This window comes from Physcomitrium patens, chromosome 22 (assembly GCF_059467195.1).
Source record: "Physcomitrium patens ecotype Gransden chromosome 22, ASM5946719v1, whole genome shotgun sequence".
Lineage (NCBI taxonomy): Eukaryota > Viridiplantae > Streptophyta > Bryopsida > Funariales > Funariaceae > Physcomitrium > Physcomitrium patens.
Genome location: NC_143431.1, coordinates 8,065,666 through 8,078,112, shown reverse-complemented (window position 1 = coordinate 8,078,112; position 12,447 = coordinate 8,065,666).

The window sequence follows — 12,447 nt, the reverse complement described above, 5'->3', positions numbered from 1 at the left end:
TTGTTGGTAATTAATGGTACATCTTAAATATTGCTCCAAAACTTGATTAACACGCTTCGTTTGTCCATCACTTTGAAGATGGAATGCCATAGATAGTTTTATATCCACTTTAAGAATCTTGAAAAGAGTCCGCCAAAATCTTGATACAAATTGAGTTCTACTATCTGATATAATATCCTTGGATAATCCATGATAGCAATAGATATTGTCAAGAAAGAACTTAACTGTTTCTTCACCTGTGATAGATTTTGTACATGGTACAAAATGTGCCATCTTGGTAAAATGATCTACTATCACGAATATAGAGTCATGAGAACCTGAGATTCGAAGATCCATGATGAAGTCCATAGAAACAGAAGACCATGGTTGTTCTGGAATGGGTAATGGCTGAAGAAGTCCAAAAGGTCGATGACGAGGAATTTTCGATCTTGAGCAAACATCACATGATTGTACAAAATCTTTAACTACCTTCCACATTTGAGGCCACCAAAAATTCCTAGATATCAGCTCCAAAGTCTTATTATATCCAAAATGTCCTACTGCTGGGAAGTCGTGACGAGCTTGAAGAACACGTAAATGTGCTTCTCCTTCTGGAACATATATGCGTCCTTCGAAATAGAGTAGGTTTTTCTTGAATTCAAATTTAGAGGGATCATGAGATTTAGAAGAATTATTCTTAATAGCATGAACAAGAGGGTTTAAAGACATACTTAACTGGACTTGCTTAAGAAAAGTTAAATCAATAGTCAATGTTGATTTTATTGCTCGAAGATGAAATTGCTTCGGATTCAAGAAAACTGTTCTTTGTTGCTCAAAAGCTGCATCTCCTTCTTTTGGTGTAAGATAAGAACGTCTAAACAAGGCATCGGACAAACCTTGTTATTTTCTTGGCCGATAAGTGATGATGAACTCGAATCTTGATAAAGACATGCTCCAACGAGCTTGGCGACGATTTAATACGCGTGCTAACATAAAATATTCGAGGTTCTTGTGATCCGTATACATGGTGACTGGACTGGAAGTGCTTTCTAGATAATGATGCCATTCTTGAAAAGAATCCACAATTGAAAGTTCTTTGTCGTGGATCTCATAATTGATTTCTGCTGCTGAGAATTTTCTTGAATCAAAAGCTACTGGATGAAGTTTGTCATCTGTTCCCATTTGTAATAAAACCGCACGTAGAGCAAAGTCCCATACATCTGTTTCCATAAAGAATGCTTTGGAAAAATCAACACGATACAAGATTGGTGCAGAAACAAACGCTATCTTCAAAGATTCAAAAGCAACTTCCGCTTCTTGATTCCATTGGAGTTTGTCTTTACAAGTCAAATGTGTAAGTGGAGCTGTAACTCAAGAGAAGTCTTTGATAAAGATCCGATAGTAGTTGGTAAATCCCAAAAAATATTGGACATCTCTTACCGTTTTTGGGATCTTCCAGTCTATAATAGTTTAAACTTTCTTAGGATCCATCATAAGTCCATCATTTGAAATGATGTAACCTAAAAAATTGACTTGAGTAGTATAGAATACACACTTTTCTATCTTGACATAGAGTCCTGCATCTCTTAATTTTTGTAATACATGACGAACATGAAGTTCATGTTCTTCTGGATTCTTAGAATAGATCAAGATGTCATCTAGATAACAGACCACAAAATCATCCAAGAACTCTCGAAACATCATTCATTAAATGTTGAAAAGCTGCTAGTGCATTTATAAGTCCAAAAGGCATGACATTGTATTCAAAATGTCCATATCTAGTTCAAAACGCAGTCTTCGATTCATCTCCTTCTTTGATACGTACTAGATTGTATACTCCCCGAAGATCTATTTTTGTATAGATCTTAGCTTGATTCAGCTGATCAAAAAGTCCAGATATTAAAGGTAGTGGATACCTGTTCTTGATGGTAATCTTGTTGAGTCCTCGATAATCAACACACATCCGCAATGATCCATCTTTTTTCTTCACAAATAGAATTGGAGCTCCTGCCAGAGATTTAGAATGGCGTATGAAATTCTTGGCTAGATTTTCTTCAATATACACCTTGAGTTCAGCTAACTCATTTTATGATAAACTGTAGATTTGTCCGAATGGCAATTGTTCTCCTTCTTGAAGGTCAATTGAGCAATCATAGGGACGATGTTCCGGGAGTGTATCCACATTCTTTTTTTCAAATACATCTTAAAATTCTTTATATTGGCTTGAAATATCACATGAAGTCTTTGCACCATTAGAAACGGGTGTGGCATAAATAATATATGGTGATTCTTTCATAGCAGCATGCAAGAAAGCTTTTGCACCTATAAATACGGGTTTAATTGAACTGGACTTATGACTCTCTATTTGATTAATTACACTATTAGTTATACTTTTAGAGAAAGTAAGAGTTCAGAAAATCCAATCTATTTGAGGGTTGTATTTTTTTAACCACGATAAATCTAAAATGACTAGATTAGAGGGAGATCTAATGATATTAAATACTACAAAACTATTATGACCATTGATTATTACTTCTATAGGAAGGGTTTCGTGAGTAATATCTCCAGAAGATAATGGACGACCATCTATGACTTCTACATGAATAGGTTTAGTTTTCTTTACTAAAGATATGCTATGGCTCTTAGTAAATTCTTCATCTAAAAAACACGCTAAGGCTCTTGAATCTAATAAGGCAGAGACTTTGTAATATTTAGGTCCTAAAATAACATTTAATATAAAACAAGGAGAGGGCTTTGAGGAGAGAATAAGACCTTTATTATGTTGAAGAGGTGTTGGTGTTGCCATTGAATTATAGTAACGTTGAGGTCCACTTGTACGGTTCTCAGATCGAAATTCAAAAAGGTGATTGTCACACTTCACAACAAAGTCAATTGCTTGACTCAATGTTTGAAGATCAGGTAAGTTGAGCATTAATTTTTTTACCTCATATTGTAATCCGTAGAGAAATTAACTAATAAGTGTAGCATCATCCCACTTGATATCAGTTGCAAGTTGTCAAAGATGTGAAGCATATAATGTTACTGATCGATTGTCTTGTCGTAAAATACGGATCTTATTGGTTGCAACATGAATTGCATCATATTTTCCATACATGGATCGAAACTCTGCCAAAAAATCTAGATTATCCAATATTGGATCTCGTTGTTCAAGAAAAGATGAAACCATGATAGTGTTGAACTTGAAAGAAGCATACCAATGAATCTAATTTGCAATCTTGGAGTTGGATAGCTTTGGGGTTGAAGTTCAATCACAAGTTACACTTAATTAATAAATCCTCAAAACTTGGATCTCGTGCCATCGAACTTTTAGGGTAGGCCAATTCTTGGTTCTCTAACATTTGAAGGGCGTTCCACCATAAGAGAAAGGACATGGTTTGGTACAGATGTTGAAGCAGCTCCAATCATTTCTATATCTTCACTTCCTGCCAATCTTATTGCTCCTTGTAGTAGTAAATTGAGTTGATGCATCGCAAGCATTAACTCTCTCAATTGCTCTTGCATTTGTGTCATTGCACTCTACATTTCAACAAGTTCTGCCATGATAACATTTAGAAGAGAGAAGATGTCTAATATCGCTCAAGAAAAATAGAAGAGAGGACTTGAGAAAAAAGAAAATACTAAGGACAATATCAGTTTAGAAGAGGGTAATCTGCAACTTCTAATATGCTTATATCTTATGAAGAAAAAGAAGTAATCCATTCTTAATCAAGATTAGACAAAACTCTGATATTATAGGTGTACTCTTGTCAATCTGTCAAGGAAAAGAACTCGATGAAAAAACAATTCAGACAAGTGAGCCTTCACTCAAAGAAAGGTAACAAAATATAAATAAACAAGTATGTATATTGAAAGAGAAACTAGAATGGCTATTGCCAAAAGACAAGAAAACTAGAGACCCTTGAAACTAGACTAGAAGCAAGAAAGGAGTTGACAAGAGTGAAGAAGCCTTCACTCTTGTCTCTATATATACTATCTAAGTAGGGGCTACGTGGCGACATTCTATAGGACCTCCAATATGTGTTGACTTTGTAAGACACATGCCTTGACTTACAAGGCAAGTTCTTCTACGTGTGGGCCACATAGTTAGCTTGATCTTCAAGCTAACAACATGTGTGGCACATGGCCAACTTATTGACCACGTTTCTAATCCAAAAAGTCAATTAAAGACACCTATGAAGTCAAAGCAGCATCTATGAAGCTTCTAGGAAGCTTCCATATTAAATACTATAGAATTAACTTACTTTTACCTTCTTTTACTTACTTCTACTTATTTGTATATGTAATTACTAGCTTACATGATTATGTCCATGACACAAAGTTAACATTCTATTTTTTATATCAATATGATATCTAAGAAAGTTCTTAAGAATATATTATAAAATTTATTTGAATGAATTGAATTATTGTTATATTGTAATATAGCTATTGAATGAAAGGTAAACATAAGAATTATATTATAAAAAATTATAATAGAAAATTACTTTAGAAATATAGATAAAAATTAGGAAGATAGTAAAAATACATAAATACTTCAAATATATTAGTGGAGGTCATATTGGTTCAAAACTTAATAAGGAAGTGTGATCAACTGATTTCTTATGCTTGTAGACTATTGAATTCTATCAAGAGAAATTATATTAATATGAAAAGAGAGGCTTTTGCAATGATATACACATTGAATAAGTATAGGCATTATGTATTAACAAATAAATATATTTTATAAGTTGATTACATGGCATTGATTTATCTAATAAATAAATCTCAAGTATTTGATTATATTGCGAGATGTTTGCTATTGTTCCTAACGTATGACTTTACGGTGGTCTTTAAATTTGGAAGAATCATGGCATAGAAGATTTATTGTCCAAGATATGTAATAGAAAGCTGGCAATTAATGTAGAAGATCAAACAAAAAATGATAGTCTCTTCTATGTGCAATAAAATTAGCTAATTAATATCATTAAATACCTAAAAATATATATTATTTAATTTGAACTAACTAAACAAGACTATCAAAAGTTAGTCTTAAAATCATTACCATATATATTACTTAATATTGTGTTACATAAAAAAGGCCAAAATTTGGTCATTAGGTAGGTCTTTGATCCTATTCATATAGAAACAATAATAAAGGAGGTGCATGATGGAGCAATTGATAGTCAATTTTTGTAAAAAATCACCACTAAAAAAATCTTAGATATGGCATATTGATGGCTTATTTTATATAAGGATGTATTGGATTATTTTTGAGCATTTGATTAATACCAAAGAATTGGAGATATGGCCAATATTGTCTTAACTTGATTGGTAATAAATATGCTAGTGGAGCCATTTATTATGAAGGACATAAATTTCAAAGAAAGAAAATCTTTAATACATTCTTGTTTCACTAAAAAAAAACTAGAAAGTCTTTTAAAGATATTATAATATTAAATTAGAATAGCTATTGCTAAAAACAAAAAGATTAGAAAGTCTTGAAATAAGACTAAGGACTAGAAAGGCATTGACAAGAGTAAAGAAGGCTTCACTCTTACCTCCATATATACTCTTAACTAGGAGCTACATGACGATGTCCTATAAGACCTTCAAAATATGTTGAAATTGCAAAATATGTATCTTGACTTGCAAGTCAAGTTTTTTATATGTATGCCTCATAGTTAGCTTGTTCCACAAGCTATCACCCCGTGGTTAACTTTTTGACCAAGTTTCTAATCTACCAATCAACTACACATATATGTAAAATCAAAGTACCATCTATGAAGCTTCAAGGAATCTTCTCTAGAAGATCTTATGAAATTAATCTACTATTGTTTTTTTTTATTTATTCTTATTTAATCATATAAGTATTTACTAGAATATATATATATATATATATATATATATATATATATATATATATATATATATATCCATGATATAACCCCCCTTTTAGGAACGAATTCCACGAGGAGCAATCTTCATATATTGCGGAAATCTAAGATACGACAAATTATATTTGCCACATACTCTGATCTTTGTTCTCTTTGAAGATAGTTGATAGGTCTTCTCAGCCATCAATAGTATTCTTATTTCTTTTATAGCAAAGATTTGCTATTCTTCATCTTGATTTTAATAGATATCATCAATAAAAAGTTTTAATTCTCTTTGCTGTATTTGTAATATTCTTTATTGGCTTCTATATACGTTCACTATTATCATATCCATACCGATAAACAAGTTATTATAACCTATTTGAGTGCCACCTTGAATCTGAGATTTTTTCCACCTTGAACTCTTGATTATTATCTATTTCTATAGGAGGAAGTGGCATTTGTCTTCTCCCCAAGATATTCACTATCTTATATGGCTCAAGAAAAAATGCATGAAATACTAGATGAATCTTCATAGACTCCGATAGATATAATTGATAAGTAAGATAATTGATTTATTCACTAATAGGAAAAGGTCTAAGCTTGTGATAGTTCAACTTATCACAAAGATAAGTAGTCTTGATATTATGATGAAATAACCATACATTATTACCTATGTTGAATTGTGGTTGTTCCTTACAATAGATATCTACATTAATTTTTTATTATTTTTGAGCTTCCTTTAAGTACACTTTTATTGTTGCATGCACCTTTAATAAAAAATATGTTAAATCTTCTACTAAAAAATTATCAACTTTTGAAAAGTCAAAAGCATTAAGTCATAGATGATAACTATAATTAGTAAATAAAGATATTTATTGAATAGAAGAATGTATCAAATTATTGTACGTAAACTCTGTCAATAGTAAAGGAGTTATTCAATCATCTTGATGATAGTTGATGGTACATCTTAAGTACTACTTCAAAACTTGATTCATCTATTTTTTTTGCCTATTAATTTGTAGATATATAAAGTCTAGGCTTTCAAAACCTCTTCACTTTATATAAAATACCCAAACTATAGAAAAATCCCTCAAAAATATATTTTACAAACAAATGATTTTTTTTTCTCGAACTTTAAAAATTCATATCTTTTGATCCAATTATTCAATTTCTTTCAAATTTTAATATAATGTAGCTATTATTGTTAAGCTTTACTTCAAAAAAATGAATTATAAAATTACTACTAATCTTTTGATATCTTAGAAATCTTAGAAGGTGTTCTAAACCCTAACTTACAAGCACATGAGCACTATTTTCTTTATATCTCAAAAATCCAAAATTCAAATACCACAAAATTTATATGCAAAGTTTACTAATATGACTATATATATTTTTAGAAATTTTGAGCCAAAATCTCATCAAAATATTCAAGATATAGCTCAAATATAACTACTAGTAAATTAAATCACTTACTACCTTTAGATTTACAAGCATTGATTTCAACTTCCAATATCTTCTTTATGTTACGGACATAGTCTTTAGAGCCTTCTAAAAACAAGTTTCTAGAACCTTCTAGAAGTAAGTCTCTAGAACCTTCTAGAAGCTTCTTAGTTGATAGAAGTTGCTTGAGAAGCTTCCTAAATAGGAGTATATATTAGAATCGAAGCTGAAGAGTTCTTCAGTCTCGACAACACATCTCTTGGAATTCTAACTCACCTCTCTGGTATTGTTCTCGTATTCATTTGATTAATCTAGTTTCTTGCCAGTTCTTCTTGAACTTCTTGTTAGATCTCGAGCCTGTATTTCTATATCCGTGACAGTTTGTTGAGACTCAACTCACCTCAGATATCAGAGCTAGTTTCTTCCTTGTTAGAGTGTAGATTACTCCTCTACTTGAAGATGTACTAGTATTTTAGAGGTTGCGGATTATCCTCCTCTAAATTGATACTTCTTTTGTTACAATATTGGAGTCTTATTCTTCTTGGAGAGAGTGGATTACTCCTTTTCTTGAAGCTCTTAAGGCATTTTAGAGGTTACGAAGTACCCTCCTCTAAACCAATATTGTCTTCTTGTAGAGTCATTTCTGTCCATCTCTTAGAATGGCCGGAGGCCAAGATATTAGTATGACGGAAAGTTTGGAGTCCAAATTAGATGCTATCATGAATGCCCTCCCTACGTTGTTGCAAAGAAGTGCAGAGATTGAAGGAGTCATGGCAAGGCTTCATAATGATGGAGCATCTGAGATGGCACAATCTAGGTTGCACCAGCCTCAAACTTTTGTACTTAGAGAAGCAACTTTGCCTCAGGTTCAACAAGCACTGCTGGTTCTACAACATAAGGAGCTCCAAGTTAGCCTTCCGGATAAGTTCTTCAATCTCGCCACGATTTTCCAACTGCAGGATATTTTAGATTCAACAAGACCTTAGAGCTTATTTCTCAAGATTTTTGGTGGCCCCAAATGTAGAAGGATGTGAAAGTTTTTGTCCTCTCATGCGACATTTATTCAAGATCTAAGAATCTTTGGCACCGCCCTTATGGACTTTTACAGCCATTGCCGATTCCACGTCGACCATGGTCTTTAGTTTCCATAGACTTCATCACGGACCTACCATCATCGAACTCATTTGACAACATCTTTGTCTTGGTAGATTAGCTTACAAAGATGGCGCACTTTGTCCCTTGCAAGAAGATATTGTCCAATGAAGTCACAGCAAGGCTCTTTCTCGGTAATATGTATCAATATCATGGACTATCAGATGATATCGTATCAGATCGAGGAATCGAGTTCGTGTCAAAGTTTTGGAGATCTCTCTTTGAGATACTAAAGGTGGATATCAAGCTTTCTTCGGCTTTTCATCTTCAAATTGACGGCCAAACGGAACGGGTGAACCAAATCTTGGAACAATACTTACGATGCAGTATTAACTATCAACAAGATGATTGGACCGCATATCTGCTGCTCGTCGAGTTTGCATGTAACAACATCGTCCATGCATCAACTCAATATACACCATTCTTTTTTAACTATGGATATCATCCGAAGCTTGATTTATTGAGTCCGTCAACAAATAACAATCGAGCAGCTGAAGGATTTGCGAAGCAACTATCAGAGCTTCAAACTACATTGAAGCTTCAATTACAATCCGCTCAAGAATCTTACAAGGCGTCTGCAGATAGATTTCGAAATCAAGCACCTACTTTCAAAATTGGAGATAAAGCATGGCTTCTTTGTCAGAATATCAAGACCAAGCGACCATGTAATAAGTTGGACTATCGAAGATTGGGACCATTTATCATCCAGAAGCAAATCAATCTAGTGGCATACCATCTGGAATTATCGGCTTCTGTGAAGGTACATCCAGTCTTTCATGTTTCTCTGTTGGAGCCTTATCGAGAGTCATCTTTTTCTAGAAGAGTACAATGTCTGCCACCTAGTATTGAGATCAAGAACCACGAAGAATACGAGGTCGAAAAGGTACTGGATTCACGACGAAGGTGGGACAAGTTGGAGTATCTTGTTCATTAGTGCAGCTACGACATTAATGAGCGAACGTGAGAGCCAATTGAAAATCTCACCAATGTGCCACAAAAGGTACAGGAGTTTCATCAACAACATCTTCATAAACTTAAGTCGGTTTGACGATAGCTTCCTTCTGAAGCTTGCTCACCGAAGAATATAAGAAAGGGGGAGAGCACCACCAAAATTCGTAGTTGATGTAGTTATTTTCTCCAAGATAAAGTAGAATTTTTTCAATAGCCATAGTTTGGTCTTTTGATATGGATAGCCAAGAGATAGATACTATGCCAGTCAGATTATCTCAACCAACTAGCTCACGAAGGTGACTCCGAGATGAAGAACTGCGTACACCATGACGACGACGAAAGATATTGAATAATCGATCACTGGTGATTGTATTTGAGATCGAGCCTGCTTACGATGGTCAGCCAGAAGGCGTGTTTGCAGGACAATTTCATAATGAGGACACGGAAGTTCATGCTTGGTGAGAAGTCGAAGGTATGGGCCACTACTATTGGCTTCAAGGGCCGATGAACCACTTACCTTGTAAACAATAGTTGGAGTTCATAACAAACATTATACGATAGATCTTCATTTTCTTGCGTTGGTATTGATTAACAATAACATTGCTTCTCAGAGACCTTTAAACTAAAAGAGGAGGTGATGTTAGGGACATAGTCCTTAGAACCTTCTAGAGACAAGTTTCTAGAACCTTCTAGAAGCAAGTCTCTGAAACCTTCTAGAAGCTTCCTATTTGATAGAAGTTGCTTGAGAAGCTTCCTAAATAGGAGTATATATTGGAATCGAGGCTGAAAAGTTCTTTAGTCTCGACAACACATCTCTTGGAGCTCTAGCTCACCTCTCTCATGTTGTTCTTGTATTCATCTGATTAATCTAGTTTCTTACCAGTTCTTCTTGGACTTCTTGTTAGATCTCGAGCATGTATTTCTGTGTCCGTGATACTTTATCCAAACTTAAAATTGATCAAATAATATGCCAAAAGTATAGTCAAAAAAGAGTTCTCTCCAATTCTAGTCATTGATCTTTTATTGCTTTATATATCTTCGTGTTTTGTCCAAAAGAGTGATAGTAGATACAAAATCAACATCTTAACTTTGAACAGCCATATTTCTTTGATATAAATTCCAAATTATATAAAATTTGTACCAAAACTATAGCCAAAAATCCAAATTTATTGACTTTAGCCTCCAAAGTTCAAATGGTCTCAAAAGAATAATCCTAATCCCTAATAAGGCCTCAAGCAGCTTCCTTGAAGCTCATTGGGCATGATTTTTGATCAATAAGAATGGAGATTTTTATCATTCATTTCCATTCGTCCATATATATATGTCCTAACTTCTCTTTTTGCTTCCAAGACACCTCTCTAATCCTTTTTCTAATAATATTTATATAATATATATCCTAAATATTAGATAAAAGAATCAAAATAAAACTTCAAGGATCACCAATGTCTAATAAAGGTGACTCTAAATGTTTAAAATTTACTACTAATAACATCAACTTCAAAAGTCACTATCAAAATAAATAAATAAATAAATAAATAAGTAAATATATATATATATATATATATATATATATATATATACATATTCTAATAATAATCTTTTTAAATAATTTCTTTTTTAGATAGTAATCTAATTCTATTTTACAAGCAAGTAAAATTCATGAACATGACTCTTACCATATTACTTAGTAAATCATATATCAAACATATAAACACAATATTTTTACATGGTAGCCAAATCATAATACAATGCCATTATAAATTCTATAAAAATAGAAAATCACAATTGTTTAGGAATAGGTAATGACTAAAAAAGTCCATAAGATTAATAGCAAGGAATTTTGGATCTTGAACAAATATCACATGATTGTATAAAGTCTTTGACTGCCTTCTACATTTGAAGCTATTAAAAATATCTCAATATTAGTACCAATAACTTATTGTATCCAAAATGTCCAGTTGTTGAGAAGCCATGATGAGTTTGAAGAATACATAATTATCCTCCACCTTCTAGAATGTAGAATTGCCCTTTAAAATATAATTAGTTATTTTTAAATTTAAACTTAGAAATATCATAAATCATAGAAGAATTATTCTTGATATCTTGAACAAGAGGATTAGAAGACATATTTGATTGAATTTGCTTAAAAAATATTGAATCAACAATCAATGTTGATTTTGTAGCTCAAAGGTGAAAATATTTTGGCTTCAAGAGAATTATTCTTTGTTGATGAAAAGATGCATCTCTTTCTTTTGGTGCAAGATAAGAATGTCTAATAAGGGTGTTTAACAAACCTTGTTGTTTTTTGGATTGATAAGTGATCTTAAAAACAAGTCTTGATAAGGACATGCTCCAATAAACTTGGCAATAATTTAAAACACGTATTGATATGAAATATTTGAGGTTCTTGTGATCTATACATATAGTGACTAGACTTGAGGCATCTTCTAAATAATGATGCAATTCTTGAAATGAATCTATGATTGCAAAGAATTTTTTGTCGTAAATCTTATAATTAATCTTGGTTGTTGAAATGTTTTTGGAATAGAAAGATATTTGATGGAGTTTGTTATTTGCTCCTATTTATGATAATATTGCACCCAAGACAAAGTTTGATGCATTTGTTTCAATAAAAAATGACTTGGAGAAGTCAACACAATATAAGATTGGTACAGAAGTAAACTCTCTTTTTAAAGCATCAAATGATGTTTTAGCTTTTTTAGTCTACTGAAGTTTGTTTTTATAAGTCAAACGTGTAAGTGGAGCTCCAACTTGAGAAAAACTCTTCTTGAAGTTTTGATAATAATTGGCAAAGCTCAAAAATTATTGCACGTCTTTTATTATTCTTAGCATGAAATTCTTATTTATGATAATTTGGACCTTCTTTGGATTCATATTCAGTCTTTCATTGGAATTGATATATCCTAAAAATTTAACTTGAGTAGTGTGGAATACAAACTTTTTTAACTTTGCATATAATCTTGCATGTCTAAGTTTTTGTAACACATGATGAATATGGACTTCATACTCTAATGTGTTCTTAGAGCAGATT